Consider the following 18,245-nt stretch of genomic DNA (forward strand, 5'->3'; position numbering starts at 1 on the left):
AGGTTCCAAAGGGCTGTAGGTTTTTTGTTCAAGAAGAAGGGTCCAGGTCAGGTTGTTGAGCAGATTGTTGTTGTCTTTGCAGTAGTTATGTGGTTTTCTCAGTCCCTTGGGCAAAGGGACACAATGATCACTTGCTGCATTTCCGGGCTGGTTCTCGCACAGTTGCCTCTGCAGGGTGTGTTTCCAGCCAGCCCTGCCCTGAAAACCACGAAAGACCCTTGCAGAGCCACTGCTTGGGCTCCCTTTGGGGTTTATGCATCCTGCAGGGCTGAGCAAACCCAGGCAGGCCTTATTCCCCCACAGAATTCTCACCTCTGCAGCAGCTCTAAAGCTGCCAGAATCAAAGCCAAGAGGGCAGGGGGGACACCTCAGGTCCTGGCTGCCACTTGGGTCTGACCAGATCAGGGCTGGGCAATGGCCATCCCTGTGCAGTGGGGCTGGTCTATGGCTGGGCCCACCCTTGGAGTGACAGGGGTCCCCAGGATGTGCCACCCCCGGGACAGGCACCTGACCAGGAATGTGCAGGGACACTTCTGGAACCACTCTCCCCCCTGGAATAGGTTTCCCCCATGCCAGGATTTGTCACCCCCTGGGACAGGATCCCCCTAGGACAGGACCCCCTGGGAGTGCCCTGCAGGACAGAACCCCCCCACTTTTTCTTCTCACTCTCAGCACAAACAGTCTTTTCCTTCTTGTCCAGGAAAAAGAAAGTGAATGTGCTGAGGGGCGCATAGCCCAACACCCTCATCTCCCCGAGCCTCCCTGCACCCCCCACTGACCATTTCCCCATCCCCTGGCTCCTCCCGTTCCCTGCTCAGGTGCTCCCCGGGATTGCTGAGCCAGGAACCACGTGTGAGGGGACAAGGCACAAAAGTGAGGAAAATAAGGAAAAAGAGAAATAAAGAGAGGACAAAGTCAAGGGCTGGGGAGGGCACAGAGGCAGAGCTACCCAGAACCCCCATGTGATGGCTGCACAGGAAACAAGCACCCCAGGCAGTAGCGCTGGACCCTGGGTCACCCCAAAATCTGAGGCACTCAGGGAAGGAGCTGAGACCGCTGTGCCCATCCAGCAACTGCCCATCCCTTGCACACCCATTCCCCTGGAAACCCAACTGGGGAACCCCCATTCCTTATATCACTCCATCCCTGGAAGGACATTCCCCGGGAACTCCATGGCCCAGCACCCCATTCCCAAGGAACCCTCTCCCATTCATGCCAACCCCTGCAATCCTCTCTCCCCCAGGACCTTGATTCTCTCAGGAACCCCATTCCCATGGGATCCCCATTCCTGCAGCATTGCCATCCTTGGCACACCCATGCCATGACCCCAAATCCCTGGAGCCCTTGTTCCCCTGGGACTCCCATCCCTGAGTCCCCCCAGCCCTGGGCACCCCCATTTCCATTGCACTCCCATCCCAGGTGACTCCCACTCCTCAGGACCCCCATTCCCCAGGGACCCCATCCCGGGGATGCCCCATTTCCCTGGACACCCATCCCTAGCTCCCCAAACCCACCAAGTCCCCAACTCCTGGGAACCCCATTTCCCACTTTGTCCCACGGACCCTTGTCCCCAGCCTGTGCCCAACTTGTGGCCACCCTGCCCCCACCAAGGGCCACCTACACGTGGAGACGGACGTGACCTCGCTTCCTTCCCCTTCATCTGAAGAGCTGCCAGCCAGGGGAGCGGTAGCCACAGCAGTGAGTGACTGCCAGTCCACATGGCGGAAGATATCAGGATGGCAGGGAATGTGGCACTGCTCCTGTGGGGTGAGTGCCCTGGGCATGGGCCTGAGAGCCCAGGGATGGGGAGGGGGCACAGGGGAGCTGCGGGGTCCCCTGCTGTCCCCAGTGCCAGCAGTGCCAGTCCATGTTAGCCACACTGGACCTGGGTGGGACTGGGGATGTAGCTAGGTTTTGGGGACAGGAACAGAGGGCAAAAATTTGGGGATGAGGATGTGGAGACAGGAGTGTGGGGACTGGCAGCTTTGGGCTCAGGTAGCTCTGGGGATAGGGACAAGGGAACTGGGATGCTGGGACAGAAGGGGACAAGAACCATGAGGATGTAGCCATGGGGATGGGATCATGGGGAGGTGATCATGAGGTGGTGGGGTTTTCCTGGGCCAGCATGGGGTGTGTATGTGGTGTCCTTGTGCCTGGGGTGTTCCCATGTTCTGCCTCAGCCCATGGTGGCCTTGATGTCCCTGTTCCCAAGGTGTCTCTGCACATGGATATGGTGCATGGGTGGCTGTGACACAGACATGTCCCCCCACAGCACCAAATCTTTTGGGGAGCACCCAGACACACTTTCCCACAAGTGCTGTCCCCATGGGGACAGTTTGGAGACAGCCCCCACACCCAGATCCCCGGGTGCTGCTGTGCCTGCAGTGCCACCCTCACTGAGCCCTGTTCCTTCTCCCTTCCAGCCCAGACCCTCAGCCTCACTGGTGAGTCCTCGGGGGATGCCATGGCCCCACCCCGCTGTCCCCAGCCCCACAAAGGCCCAGGCACTCTGGTGTATCGTGTTACCTGCAGGCACCCAGACAACCCAGCTCCTGGTGGAGCCCCCGTGGAGGCCGGCGGTGCTGTGGGACCAGGTGACACTGACCTGCCAGGGCTCGGGGACCGCTGATGTCACCACCTGGTACAAGGACGGGCAGCACTGGGGGCAGGAGGGAAAGGACCACCTCACTGTGACCGAGAGTGGCACCTACACATGTGACAGACCCGGCAGTGGGCTGAGCCCCCCTGTGAGCATCTTAGATGGTGAGGGGGGTTCTTAAATGATCAGAGTAGTCCCTGATAAATGTGGTTGGGCTCCACTCCATGCGTGGCCTGACACCTCTCCTGTGGCGAGAGCCTCTGCCCTGCACACAGGGACATCCCAGTGCATCCCAGTGCACCCAGATGTCCCCGGTACCATTGGGACCCACCTCAGACCTGTGCCGAACCCTTCAGTGTGATGGCACCCTCCTGTCCCACAGATGAGCTGGTTCTGCAGGTGCCAGCACGGACACTGCTGGAGGGGGACATGGTGACGCTGCGCTGCCGGGGCCAGTGGAACAGCACAGTCACCAGGGTGCAATTTTACCGGGATGAGAATAATCTGACGGGGTCCATCAATGCGACCGAGCTGTCCCTGTCCCCTCTGCAGCTGAACCACAGTGGCCGCTACAGCTGTAGGGGCTTGGTGGGGTCCTTTATTTCACGTTCAGCAGCAGTGACAGTGACAGTGCATGGTGAGCATCCCCTTCAGCTGGAACTCCAATCTCCTGACACCCCCAAAGCCACTTCCCAGTGGACTCAGAGTCACAGTCCTCACCTCCCCTCTCCTTCCCTGAGCTCTTCCTGGTGCCAGTGCTGGAGGGTCCCCCCGAGCTCACCGTGGGGTTGCCCATGACTCTCATCTGCCTCAGCATCCCCAGCCACATGTGGCCCCAAATCCCCCTCCTGCACGTGTTCTACCGGGATGGGCAGGTGATGGGGGGCCCGCAGGTGTTCCTGCAGCTGCTGGTGCCCGCCATGGGGGTCTCCCACTCGGGAAATTAGAGCTGCGAGGTGCGCTCCGAGGTGGGTGTGTGTGGAAGAGCAGCGCCCGGCTCTGCATCACGATGTGCAGTGAGTGCGGGGATGGGCTCGGGGAGCCCCCACAGCCTCCTCGGGTCTCCTGACTGAGTACCTCCATGTCCTCCAGACACATTTTTATGTCCCCCCACCTCTACCCTCTGTCCCCTTCCCGCTCTGTGGTGTGACCCCAACCCTGACATCCCCCATCACACCCACCCCCTCCTGTCCCTCTCCCCTCACAGTGGCTGCCAGCCCCTCCCTGTGGCTTCAGCCCTGTCTGTGTCCCTGCAGTGCCCGTGGCCAATGTCACCATCACCCCTGGTCCCTTGTCACACAAGGTGCGTGCTGGTGACAACGTGACCCTGCACTGCTCAGTGCAGGTGGGCTCAGCCCCTGTCACCTTCACCTGGCTGCACAACGGGCAGGAGGTGGCCCGGGGTCCCCTCCTGGAGTTCAGGAACATCAATATGGAACATTCGGGCACCTACCAGTGTGTTGCCACCAACCAGCTGGATGGGCACCATCTGTTCCGGGCACTCAGCCCAGAGCTGGCCCTAGACGTGACACCGTGGGACCGAGGGACACACAGGGACACAGGTTGGTTAACGCAGGGTCACCAAGGAGTGTAGGACCCCAGGGGTGATCCTGATGTGTTCCCCTCTGTTTCTTGCAGTGGCTGCAGGGGTCAGTGGGGCTCTTTTTTTCCTGCTCTTGCTTGTGGGTGTCATTGTGGCCTGGCACCAGTGGCACCGTGTGGGTAGGTGACAATGGGGGGACAGGGGTTGTAGAGAAAGGTGGAAAAGCCCCGAGTGAAGGGGAGCCATAGGGCGACAACCACAGCCCCTGACTTGGAAGGGGCTGAGCTCCCAGTGACCATGGCTCACAGCCCTGGGGAGATGTTGGAGGGTCCTGCAGGGATGTTGGGGCTTCTATCAGGGCTCCCCCTCCCTGCCAAGCTCGCAGTTCTGGGGGCTCAGGGTATTGGTCCAAGTGGGGTTATCAGGGATACAGGGGGGTGCATCAGGGATACTGGGGGGGCCTGGGGAGAATTGTGTGTCTGGTGGTGGTTCAGCATTCCCCAGGGTGAATGGGGGCCCCTGGGTCTCCGAAGTCACCCCTCCAGTTTTCCTTTGCAGATGCCAGCAAGCACCAGGCAAGGTGAGTGCAGGCTCCAGACATGATGCATCTTTTACCCAAACCCCCAGCACCTCCCATCCGTTTCCACACACCCCTCATTCCCACAGGGCCCCCCCAGACCCCCTGGCATCCCCAGAGGAGGATCCTCAGGCGACATACATGAAGCTGCACTGGCAACCATGGGAACCCAGCGACATCTATGACAATCTACAACAACAGTTGTGATGCTCTGGGAAGTGGGAGGCACTGGGTGACACTGGGGGTGCTCCCTCCACGGCTCCTGTGGTTGCCCATCCTTCCAAGGGAGGTCAGGGTCATGGGTCAGGGGGAGCCTACAGAGGGCACCCTGTGCTCCCCATTTCCTCTCCCTGTACCCCCAAGGGCTCCTCCATCCCTTTGCTCGTACCTGCAGGGGCTGCACAGCCCCATCCACGTGCCCAAGCACCCTCAGGGACTGCCCCATTCTCTCCCCACAGTGCTTGTAGTACACCCAGAGCTTCCCCATTCCACCTCCCACTACCCCTGTCCCATCCCCCTGTAAAAGGGGGAGTCAGGGAGTACTCTTTCTGAAAGATTTCTCAGATAAAAATGAAGCACAAATAATATTATATCTGAGAACTGTTTATTGATAAACAGGGTAAGTATTCTTACCAGAGGGGGAGGGTGTGGAGTAGAAAAGGAAAAGGATAGAGAGAGAAACCGAAGTCAGTGACAGCATTACTGCAAGAAGCTGGGTCGCTCTGTGGGCATCAGCTCAGCAGACGGAGTGTGTGTGCTGCAAGCCACGGCGAGCCCACATGGCTTTTGTGAGTGCCTGGGTGTGATTTCCAAGCAACGGCACCTGCGTGTCTCTGGCACCAGCGAGCAATGGCTGCAGGCTGGCTGCTATGGGCTGGCTGTGGGCTAGTGCTGCGGCACTGGTGGCTATGGGCTGGCTGCAGCGGGCTGGCTGCGGGCTAGTGCTGCGGCACTGGTGGCTATGGGCTGGCTGCCGTGGGCTGGTGCTGTGGCACTGGTGGCTATGGGCTGGCTGCCGCGGGCTGTTGCTGCGATGGGCAGGTGCAGCAGGCTCGGTGCTGTGGGCGGCATGGGAAACGCGGCAGAGGCAGCAGGTGGGTGCAGGCAGCATCTGCTCCATCGGGGAGGCAATGAAGGAGTCCAGGAGAGCAGGAATGAGCTGCCTCGTGGAAGCAGTGAAGCAGGGAAGAACGGGTGCAGACAGGGAAGAAGGACCACCGGGAAGAAAAGGCGAGGAGGGGAGGAGGGCCAAGCTGACCCTCCAAGTAAGCCCCTGATCCCTCCAAGGAACCCAAAGCAAAATGCTCCTATTTCGTCACAGTTTGCTGCTTTTATTTGCAAAGGTACTCCCACAGCCCGATTTCCCAGACATTTTTCCCGGGCATCTAGGCATCTGTCCCACCAGCCAGTGTGGGGTCTCTCACAGCCCATTCACTGAAGCTTTCTGATCTTCTGTTGTGTGAAGCCTCACCAGGGACAGGGTTCCCAGCACACGTACAACTCACAGAGTCATTTTTCACCTAATGTGTAGCATACGTTGAGACATAAATAAAAATCAGATTTGTTCCTCTGAACCCCCATGTGTTTAGTGCCTCTGCAATCACCCTCCCAATGCCCCCAGTGAGGTGGATTACTGTTGCCCATCCCAGTTCCAAAGGGGCACAGGACCTGGTTCCCTGCTCTGGGGACAAAAATGCAGCTCTTTGGTTAAACTGGCAGAAATAGTATTTATTTGTTCAGCTCTGTCAAGGAAGCTGAACAAGGTGGGAACCTCCCTTGGAATGGAAAATACGACCCCCTTCTCTCTGAACTATTATAACTTTGAAATTACAGGGCTTTTAGGCAAAGATGCTGGAACAGGAATAACGGTTTTTACTAGTATGTATTGTGAGAAACAAGTTAATGAAAGTTGACTTTCGCTGGATATTATATGAATTGATATTACAGTTTGGATTATATTTTTGATTAAATGTATAGATGTTGTTAGTGTTGGGACAGTGATATGTACTGTGGAGTGGTTGATGTTGTTGTGGTGGCCACCCAAGGGTGGGGCCCTCTTATAATATTTTCCTCGAGCCAGGGCTAATAAGGTCTCAGTGAAATATAATACACCCAAGATGGCTCAGCTACCTTTGGAGGCATAAAATCAGCAGGATGGCTTCTGCTGCAGTGTTGGAAACAAAAAGTTTTAATAAAAGACAAAATAACAAACAGAAAAAACTGAGCCAGATGCATGAGATCTGCTCCTGGTAAAACATGACACAAGAGCCCTTAGTTCCTTTGTTCTCTTTTTTCTACCCAATTGGTCAGGCGGAATTTTTTGGCTTCTATCCAATTAGCTGCCCTTAAGTTTGAGGTGAAGTCTCTTGGGTCCTGTGAGGTGGCTTTTCACCTAATCGATGAGAGAAACTTCTAGACTTCTTTCCTTTATAGGCCGACAAAGGATAGTTTTATCACTCTGTCAACAGGGGGCACACTCCTACAGGACCCAGCCATGGCCCAGCCCTACTGCACAGGGATGGCCATTGGCCAGCCCTGCTCTGGCTGACCCCAGGTGGCAGCCAGGACCTCAGGGGCCCTCCTGCCCCCTTGGCTTTGATTCTGGCAGTTTTAGAGCTGCTGCAGAGGTGAAAATTCTGGGGGGAAGGCCTGCCTGTGGTTTGCTCAGCCCTACAGGAAGCACAAAACGCAAAGGGAGCCCGAGCAGTGGCTCTGAGAGGTCCTTGGATGGTTTTCAGAACAGGGCTGGCTGGAACCCTCCCTGCAAGGCCAACTGCGAGGGAACCACTCCAGAAATGCAGCAATTGATCATTTTGTCCCTGTCATCAAGGGACTGAGAGAGCACCAGAACTACTTCAAATCCCTTACCAATCTGCTCAACAGCCTGACCTGGACCCTCCTCCTCCTTCTGGCCTTGTTGTGTATGGACAATGGCTGGATGCCCCGCAGCCAGCACAGCCGCTCTTTCCCTGCCCTCCACACCTGGATGGGGAGAGAAAATTGAACTAAGGGTTCCTGGGTTGAGACAAGGACCAGGAGAGGTCACTCATCAAATCCTGGTACAAGAGAAACCGCCTCAGAATCAGAGATATTAATTTAATTTATTGCCAACAAAATCAGAGCAGGATAAGAAGTCAAATAAACCCTTGTGCTAAGGTGATGTTATGATGCTTGTATCCCCAGTTGTGTGTTCTGTTTATGCTGGACAGAACTGGCTCTGAAGAGTGAATGTTTTGTTTTGGTTTGTTATCAATCTTCTCCTTCACAGACGGCGAGACACAGAGATGGGTCAGTACATAGTGCGGCTGTTGCTTTTTGCTTTGCTCTTGCTCTTGCTTCTGCTGTGCTCCTGCTTTGCTTTTGCTTTTTGCTTCTGCTTGTTAGTTAGTTTAGCTAACAGTCCAAATCTTTCCATGGACTGTTTTTCCTTTCCTTTTTTTCAGAACCATTCAAACCTGCTCCAGACTGGCACCTGGGAAACACCAAGAGTTTGCATCTTGTGGCTGCAGCAGCTATACCCAGTACCGGAGGGAGCGACAACAGAGCAACCACTCCCAGGAAAGACTTTCTGAATTTGTCATCCTTTCCAGATTGGTGAAAGAGTGTTGTCATCTGGTATTTTTCATTTTGTGTGCTGGGGGTGTTTTGCCTGTTAAATAAAGAGGTTCTTTCAACTTGTCTTCAAGGAATCCTTCCCAAACCGGTAGGGGGGAGGAGCCGTGTGGGTTTGCTTTCTCCGGGGTCCCCCTATTGGAGGTTTTCTCCCAAATTTGCCCTAAACCAGGAAAACACTTCAATACACCTTCCCCCTGTTATGAAAAACTATCTAGTCATTGGCTTTCACTACTATATTGGTTTTTTCCAACTTATTCTTATATAATACAGTTTGTAATCTCTTTTTCACTACTTTTGACACACTACAATTTGTCAGCCTTTTTCCCCTAATCCCTGTGTAGAATATATATTTTAGCGTGATAAATCTATTATAGTTTAGGCTCTCCCAAAATATCAGAATAGAGACTATGTGCTGTGTATTAACTGTTGCAGAAGTAGCTAATGCCTTTATTTGTGTAATTAAGTGACAATGGTGAAAATAACTCAGATAATTTTGTGAAATAGCTAATGTTGATTTAATGGACTGATGGAGTATCTCATCTGTATGATAAGAACACATTGCAAAGAAGTAAATAAATAAACATTGAAAGAAAGAGCAAAGAGGAATTTACCACTGACTCTTCGGTTATCAAGGACTGTCAAACCACAGAACAGGGGGGCCTTGTTTATATATAAATTTAACCTGCAGAATGGCTTGTACTTTATGAAATTGAATCAAGGGTCAAATCAAGCAAAAGAATTCCTGGAACATGCAAACTGCAAACAATGTTTGAATATGTATAATCCTCCTGAATATGTATTTAACCAATACAATGAAAAGGTATGTAAGAAGAATTGTTGTAGTTAACCATGTGCCTCTGGCAGTTGCCAAACACCCAGCATGTTATTTACTGTCCCTTTTATCCCTTATTAAACATTTACCCATTTTAATGAGCCTTGTTTCTCACACAGTTTAATCAAAAAGCTGCTTTTCGGTACAATAGGAATGAAAAGGCTCATGTGCCCCCCCTGGAACTGGAAGGGGGAAGGAGGAACCCTGTGGGGTGCTGTGAAGAGGAAGAAGAGAGCCCAGTGTAACAGCACATTCTGATAGTCATGGGGCTCCTTGTGTCCCTCATAGGGTCCCGACATCTCCGCGTTGGTCACTTGTGAATCCTGAGGTGGGACAGGGCCAGGGGACACCTGTGGGGGCCCTGAGAGTGACATCGGTTGTGGGAACCTGGGTGGGGGGTGACACCGGTCATTTGCCCCGGTGTAACCTACTGTACTCTTCTCCTGCCCATTCAGTGCCCACGACATGGGGGTTGAGCACTTCCCCCTGCTCAGGGGAATTCCTGTGGGGATGGGGGGGGGGGTCTGGGTGGTGTCTGGAGAGGGGAAAAGAGGAGTCGCACCCCCAGCCCCCCACTCACCTGTCCTGGAGCTTCCTGGTAGCTGCAAGGAAAAGTGGAGGGGGTGACTCTGTGAACACTGGAACGCCTGAATCTTCCTGGCACCTTGGCAACTCCAGCCACACATGGGACTCCCAAATCCCCGTGGCAGCTGGACATGTGATTCCCCCTGGACATTCTGAGCACCCCTGAACCCGCCAGAACTTCAGCACCACTGCAGTGCCCCCCCCCCCCCCCCCGTGTCCCACACTAACTGTGCCCCCAGAATTCCAAGCCTGGCAGGAAGGGGCACCCCCAAACTCCCCCAGCACCCCAGAAAGGTCCTCCAACATCCCTGCACAGGCCTTCAGGAGCTCCCCAAACCTTCCAGGAGCTCCCAGTGCCACCCCAATATTCCTCAAAGCCCACCTGGGGATAGCACTGGAGCCCAACCTAGACCCTCCAAATTCCCTCCAGATCCCCCAGGACCCCCAGCTGAGGTCACTGTGGGCTCAGTTTCCCCCAGCTCAGGGGCCCTGGGTGCTGCTGACCTCTGCCCCCACTCTGGGAGCTTCCCCTCACTCCAGGACCCCCATCTCCCCCCATTGCCACCCACCCTGGTGGTGCCACAAGTGACAGCCTCCGATGACAGCCAGGAGCAGGAGCAGGAACAGGAGAGTCCTGCCAACATTCACAGCCACTGCTGGGGACAGGGACACACTGGTGTCACGCTGAACCATTGGGGGCACCCTGGCAACCCTGTGTGACTCCACCTGTGACCCAGGGTGAGCCAGGTGACACCTCCAAGGCCAGCTCTGGGCTGAGTGCCTGGAACACGCGGTGCCCATCCTGTCCCAGCTGGTTGGTGGCCACACACTGGTAGGTGCCCGCATGTCCCACATCGATGGCCCCAAGCTTCAGGAGGGGATCCCAGGCCACCTCTTCGCCGTTCCACAGCCAGGTGAAGGTGACCGGGGCTGAGCCTATCTGCACTGAGCAGCACAGGGTCATGGGGTCACCTGCATGCACACCTGGGGTGTTGGAGGTATTGGCCACGGGCACCGCAGAGACAGAGGCAAGGCTGAGGCCACAGGGAGGGCGTAAGAGCCAGTGTGGGGGGATAGGGACAGGAGGAGAATTTTGGTGGGGGATGTTGGGGATGGGGTCACAGCACAGAGGGGTGAGCGGACACAGGGCAGAGGTGGGGGGAAAACCCAGGAAAGGTGTCTGAAGGACATGGAGGTACACAGGTAGAGGAATTGGGGACACTGTGGGGGCTCCCTGTGCCCATCCCGCACTCATGCAGATCAGGGCACTGCTCTTCCGCACACCCCTCCCCCTTGGAGCGCACCTCGCAGCTGTAATTCCCTGAGTGTGAGACCCCCACGGCAGTCACCTGCAGCTGTGGGGACCCTTGCAGGCCCCCCACCGCCTGCCCGTCCCGGTAGAACACGTGTAGGAGGGGTGCTCGGGGCCGGAGGGTCTGGGGATGCTGAGAGTCAGAGGGGACCCCTCAGTGGGCTTGGGGGGACCCTCCAGCACTGGCATCATGAAGAGATCTGGGAAGGAGAGGGGAGGTGAGGACTGTGACTCTTAGTGCACTGGGAATTGGCTTTGGGGGTGTCAGGATATTGGAGTTCGAGCTGTGGGAGTGCTCACCATGCACTGTCACTGTCACTGCTGCTGACTGTGACAGAAAGGACACCACCAATCCCCCGCAGCTGTAGTGGCTGCTGTGGTGCAGCTGCAGGGGGGACAGGGACTGCTCGGTCTCCTTGAGGGATGCCCCCATATGCTTCATGTCCTGGTAAAATCACACCTTGGTGACTGGGTGACTGGGTTATCCTGCTGGCCCCAGCTGCGCAGTGTCACCATGTCCCCCTCCAGCTGCACCCACGCTGGCACCTGCAGCACCAGTGGGTCTGTGGGATAGGAGGGTCCCATCTCACTGAGGGGCTCAACACCGGTCCAAGGTGGGTCCCCTTGGCAATGGCAATATCTGGGTGGCGTTGCCATTGCATGAGAGCATCCCAAGGACACCAGGTGTGACCCCGTGGCATAAGTGTCCCCATGGGAGTCTCATCACACTGGGATGCACTGTACTGCACTGGAATGTCCCTGTATGCAGGCGACGGGGTGTCACCACACGAGGGGTGTGAGGCCACCCACGGAGTGGAGCCCACCCCAGATCTATCAGGGGCCACCATGGTAATTTAAGATCCCTCCTAACTGTTTAAAACATTCACGTAGGACCTTTGCCCAGTGCCAGGTTTGTCACATGTGTAGATGCCACTCGAGGTGACAGTGCGGTGGTTGTTTCCCTTCTGCCACCAGTGCTGCCATCCTTGTACCAGGTGATGGCACCGGTGGTCCTCAAGCCCTGGCAGGTCAGTGTCACCCAGTCCCACAGCACCGCTGACCACCAGGGAGGGGCTCCACGAGGATCTGGATGGTCTGGGTGCCTGCGGGTGACAGGGAACACCAGCCTGCCAGGGGACACCAGGTTGCCAGGGCCACTCAAGGGCTGGGGACAGCGGGGTGGGGCCATGGCATCCCCCGAGGACTCAGTAGCGAGGCCAAGGGTGTGGGCTGGAAGGGAGAAGGGACAGGGCTGGGCAGGCATGGCACTGTGGGGACAGCAGCACAGGGACACAGGTTGTGGGGACTGTCCCCACATGGTCTCTGTGGGGCACGGGTGTGGCACAGAAATCTCGAGGACAGGGACATGGGGGCCAACCCATGCTCAGGCATGGAGACCCTCTGCTGACACAGGTCACCACTGCCAGCTCCACAGCCACATCCCCATGGCCCTGTGCCCATGGTCCCATTCCGTTGGCACATGTCCCCATGGCCCATCAACATGGTGCTTGTCCCTTTGTCCCTGTCCTTGCATTCCTGTGCCCCTGTCCCCACAGCTGCGCCATCCCCAAGGTTCCTTCTGACACATCATTGTCCCCACATCTGCATCCCCCAGTCCCTGTCCCCACATCCCAGATCCCACATTCCTGTCCCCTGTTCCTGTCCCCAAAGCCATCCTACAACTCTGGTCACACTGGGCTCCATGCCCTGCTGGCATTGGGGACCGTAGGGGACCACGCAGCCCCCCTGTGCCCCCTCCCATCCCCATCCCTGGGGTGTCAGGCCTGTGCCCGGGGCACTCACCCCACAGGAGCAGCACCACCTTCCCGACCATCCCGGTGTCCCCAGCCATGTGGACTGGCTGTCACTCACTGCTGTGGCCACTGCTCGCCTGGCTGGCGGCTCTTCGCATGAAGGGGAAGGAAGTGAGGTCACGTCTTGTCCCTATTTGTAGGTGGCCCTTGGTAGGGGCAGGGTGCCACAAGCTGGGGACGAGGGTGGGCAGGTTGGAGACAGGTTGGGGACAAGGCTTGGTGGGAAAAAGTGGCACATGGCGTTCCCAGGAGTAGGGGACTCGGTAGGTTTTGGTAGGCAGGGATGGTGTCCAAGGGAATGGGGGGGTCCCAGGGATGAGGTCCCTGGGATTAGGTGTCCTGAGGAGGGGGAGTCACTGGAAATGGGGTGCCAGGGAGATGTGGGCCCCATGGCTAGAGAGACTCATGGATGCGAGTCCCAGGGGAAAGTGAGCTGCAGGGATTTGGGGTCATGGGATGGGGATGCTGGGGGAATGGGGGATCCCGTGGGAATGGTGGGCCCTGGGAGAATGAAGGTCCTGGGGGAAGGGAGATTACAGGGGATGGAACGAAACGCAGCAGTTGATCATTTGTTCCTCTAGGTAAGGGACTGAGAAAACCACAAAATTACGGCAAATCCCTCAACACTCTGCTCAACAACCTGCCTGGGTCCCTCCTTCTTGAACAAAACTTGCAGCCTTCTGAAACCTCCCAGAAAGAATGTTTAGGTTCAGGCTGTGGCCAACAGACAAGAAGAAAAAGTGTGGAAATACCAAGCAGTGGGTCGGCCACGCAGCCGTGGTGGGGTTGTCGAGAGTGACCTCGTCTGGATTTCAAGTGTCCCCAAAGCTGCTCCATCCCTGCCTTCCTCACCTGAGTTAAGAGCTGAGGGTTTGCAGGAATTGTGGCATAAAGCCACTAGAGGGGCTGTTGTGGACCTGAGACCTGCCTGGAGTAAAGTGCTGCCTTCCTTCCATTCATGACCATGGAGAGCGGTGGTGGGCGTTGAGCAGGGGGTGTGCCTGGCCCTGGGACACTGCTATGCTGGCTCTGGGCACTAGGATCCAACCTGCTGCCTTTGTCCCCTGCCGGTGGTGGTGCCGGGACCAATTGGTGCCTGTGAGTTTGCAAAGGGAGCAATTTCCTCTCCTGGCTCCCGCCCGAGGTCGCCATGGCCCCTGAGAGGATCGAGCTCGACCGGGGTGCCCCCTGCTGGCCGGGAGCGCTCCCTGCAGCGCCCCCTGCTGGCCGCGGTTATAACTGCCACACAAACCAACAGCGCTGAGCGGGTGGGAGAGTTCTGGCTTTGTGGTGTTTGTTCTCTTCTGGTTTAGAAATTTCCCCTAAAAGTGCTATTATTCCTTTTCCTACAGTTTTATCTGGAAGCCCCATTGTTTTTGAAATGGGGACAAAAGTTTTACACATGAGTCTTCTTTCCATTCCAGGAAAGTTCCCATTATCCTTGGCAGATATTTCTCATTTAAACTCCTGGGTTCCAGAGTGGATAGGACAGAGACCCCAAAAAAGACAGGATCAGGGACTTGGCCACCTCACGCTCTGCCTTTTAAGCCAGTTGGGCCACCAAGGGCTCTCTCCCCAGGTGGCCCTTCTGGTCACCCAGCCACTCAGGAGCTGGCTTTGGCAGAGCATCACATTTTCCCCAGTGTGCCATGGCTGACAGGCCGATGGCCAGTCTCTGACAGACAGGGGCCATGTCTCACCAAAAGCAGGGCCTGACCCAACCCTGCCACACACAGATGTTACAAAATGTCTCCAGACATCAAACTTTTCCTGTCTCTGACACTCCGCCTCGTGCCATGGCCTGATCCTGACTGCCCTGGAAAAATGGGGAGACTCTGGAACCCCCACAGGCCTTTGTGACATCCTCGTGTGGGGAACACAGCAGAGGAGGGGTTTGGGACAGAGGACAAGAGAATCCAGAGCCTCCTGAAGTCTACTTTGGCCATCAGAGCAGTGAAGGTCCAGGGCCCTGCCAGGTTCCTCTGGTGGAGGAATTGTGCTGGGGCTAAATGTCTAGTTTCTTCCTTCTTGGGGGCTTTCCCAGGAAATTGTTCATTTTGTGACCATTTGGACTCTGAAGCTTGTTGCTGTTGCTGTTGGTTTTATTCTGTCTCATTGCTGTTTCAGGAAATTGTTCTTCTCTCAGCCCTCTGCGATCTTTGTGCCTCCACAGGGAGGGACAGGGGCAGTTTTTAGTGGCAGCACACACACGGGGGGGTGCCCATGGTTGGGGACCCCCACTGCTCCCCAGTTCCTTCCAGTGTCACAGCACATTCCTGTAGATGTCACCGGGTTCTCGCGGTTGCCCGTGGGGTCCCTGCAGCTCCACGTAGGTCACCTGGGGATCCTGGAGTGTGGTGGCACAGGGGGACGCTGTGAGAGACACGGGCTGTGGGATCTGGGTGGGGTGACACTCGTGGGTGACGTGTCACTCTGCATGTGTCCCCCCTGTACTCACCCCCTGCTCTCTTGTTGACCACGACGTGGCTGTACAGCACCTGCCCCTCCTCTGGGGGGCCGGGGGATCTGGGGGGGCCCTGAGGGAATAAAGGGGATTTGGGGGAGGGAATGGCAGGCCTTGGTGGTTGGGATAAAGGGGAGAGTGTGGTTTGAACCCCCACTCACCTTTCCTGGTGCTTCCTGGCAGCTGAAGAGGAAGGAGAGAAGGGGTGACTGTGGGGTCCCAGGGCCGTGACCCCTCCCAGGATTCCTGAACCCATACAGGACCCTCAATATCCTACAGGACCCCCAAGCATCCTTGAACCCCCTTAGAATTCATGAACCAACCCAGTGCCCGTGACCAACTCAGCCTCAAAAACCCCAAGACCAGCAGGGAGACAGACCGCCCCCAAATGGCCCCAGGGCCCCTGAAAGAACCCCCAACATTCTTGCAGGACCCTCCAGCACCTCCCCAAACCCTACAGCACTCCCAGACAAGGTCACAATTCAGGAGCTGTGGGAGCTGCTTTATGGCTCTGCAAATCTGCATGCCTGTACAGCTCCCTGGGCCCCCTGTCCCCGTATTGTCACCTACCCAAACAATGCCACTGGTGCCAGGCCACAATGACATCCATGAGTAGCAGCAGGAACAAAAGGGCCCCAGTGACCCCTGCGACCACTGCAAGAAAGAGACGCGGACACAGCAGGGTCACCCATCACCCAGGGGTCCTGCACTCCCAGGTGACCCTTTGTGACCCCACTTGTGACTTGGGGTGACTGAGATGTCATCTCTAGGGTCAGCTCTGGGCTGAGTGCCCGGAACATGCATTTCCCATCCAGTTCCAGCTGGTTGGTGGCCACGCACTGGTAGGTGCCTGAATGTCCCACATCAATAGCCTTGAACTCCAGGAGGGGAGCCCGGGCCACCTCCTGCCTGTTGGGCAGCCACGTGAAGGTGACAGGGGCTGAGCCCACCTGCACCGAGCAGCGCAGGGTCACGGGGTCACAGGTGACAGGGGACTGAGGGTGATGGTGGCATTGGCCACGGGCACTGCGGGGACACAGACAGGGCTGTCACCTGGCAATGTGGGATGGGGGTGCCGTGTGTGGGGTCACCCCCAACCCGAGGGTCCAACTCACCCACAACAGTGACATTCAGGGGGTCACTCTCAGCCACACTGTACCTGTTACTGACCCGGCACTGGTAGTGGCCGCTTTCATTGTCCCCAAGGGGCTGCATCTCCACACGGGGGTCAGTGCACAGCAGTGCCCCTGTGCCCTCCTGGTGCCAGGAGAAGGACAGGGGACCAGTCCCTGCAGCCACCGTGCAGCTCAGCACCATACGGTCCCCCAGTGCCACCTGTCCCCCGGGGGGCTGCACTGACAGGGACACCCCCGATAGCAGGACACCTGCAGGGGGACACAGGAGGGACTGGGGACCCAGGAGGGGTGGGGGATATGGGAGAGGAAAGAGGGGGGATTGGAGTGAAGCAGAGAGGATGGCAGTGAGCATAAGGGGACCCTGGGAGGCATGTTGGGACCTGGGGGCAATGGTGAGACCCCATGGAATGGGTGAGAGACCCAGGCAGGGATAGGGAACCACAGGAGAGACTGAGGAGACTCAGGAAATTATGTGGAGTTTAGAGATAGCAGGTGGAGCCAGGGAAGGAAGGGAGAGCAGAGGGTGGAGCAGGGACCTTAGAAGGGATAGGGAATCCAGGGAGGGCTGGGGAGGACAAAGAGAGTGATGAGGGAACTGCAGGGGGAACTGGGCAGTCATGGGGCAAACCAAAAGGGACTTTGGGAAATTGTGGGTGACCCAGGGAGGAGTAAAGGGAGGGATGAAGGATTCAGGCAGTGCTCAGTAAACCCTCAAAGGATGTCGGACTTCTCTGTCCCCATCCCTGAACTTACTGTGCACTATCACCACTTCTGACTCACTCCACAGTGACACCCCATGGCTCACGTAGCCTTTGCAGCTGTAGTGGTCGCAATGGCTCAGCTGCAGGGGGAACAGGGACAGCTCCGTCCCATTGGCGATTTCTCCTAGTTTCTTCCCCTCATGGTAGAATGACACCAGGGTGACTGTGCTGTTCTACCAGCCCCAGCAGCGCAGTGTCACCGTGTCCCCCTCCAGCAGTGCCCGCGCTGGCACCTGCAGCACCAGCCGGTCTGGGGGACAGAGGGGTCCTGTCACACCAGGGGCATCAGGGGGGTTATGATGGCAGCAGGAGGCACCAGGGGCCACCCATGGTGAGAGAGATCTCTCCTCACACGGGGATGCCCCCAGAGTAGGGGACAGGCTTTGGTCACACCAGGAGGTGACCCATGGAGTGGAGCCCACCAAGAACAGTTGGGGTCCCTGTGGGTGCCAGCTTGGGAGTGCCCAAACCCCCCTTAGCATTTGGGACTCTCACAGGGGGGCTGAGCTCGGTGCCAAATCTGTCACTTGTAGGTGGCAGTCTCGGTGACAGTGTTGTTGTCTTGTCCCTCCTGCCCCCAGAGCTGCCCATCCCTGTAACAGGTGGTGGCACCAGCAGTCCTTGAGGCCTGGCAGGCTAGCGTCACCCGATCCCACAGCACCGGTGGCCTCCAGGGGGGCTCCACGAGGATCTGGGTGGTCTGGGCACCTGTGGGTAACAGAGGACACCAGCCTGCCAGGGCCACTGCAGTGCTGGGGACAGCGGGCTGGGGACATGGCATCCCCTGAGGACTCACCAGCAAGGTCAAGGAACTGGCTGGAAGGGAGAAGGTACAGGGCTGGGTGGGGGTGGCAGAGCAGGAACAGCAACACGGGGGCTGAGGATGTGGGGGCTGCCCTGAAAGTTCACCCTGGGGGCACTGGTGTGGCACAGATATCTTGAGGAGAGGGACATGATGGCCAAGCCATGGTCCGGCATGGGGACCCTGTGCTGGCACAGGTCACCCC

At 57.0% G+C, this 18,245-nt stretch overlaps 1 long non-coding RNA gene across 1 annotated transcript; it reads right to left on the minus strand.

Annotated features, from left to right (window-relative positions):
• Positions 1-7,353: 7,353 nt before the first annotated feature.
• On the minus strand, positions 7,354-10,409 carry LOC135288195 (uncharacterized). The gene is made up of 3 exons (XR_010351448.1): positions 10,321-10,409; positions 9,747-9,768; positions 7,354-8,368 (listed from the first exon to the last, which is right to left on the minus strand). It is a non-coding gene; the product is annotated as an uncharacterized LOC135288195 (long non-coding RNA).
• Positions 10,410-18,245: the final 7,836 nt, after the last annotated feature.

Source organism: Passer domesticus, chromosome 32, assembly GCF_036417665.1.
Source record: "Passer domesticus isolate bPasDom1 chromosome 32, bPasDom1.hap1, whole genome shotgun sequence".
Classification (NCBI taxonomy): Eukaryota; Metazoa; Chordata; class Aves; order Passeriformes; family Passeridae; genus Passer; species Passer domesticus.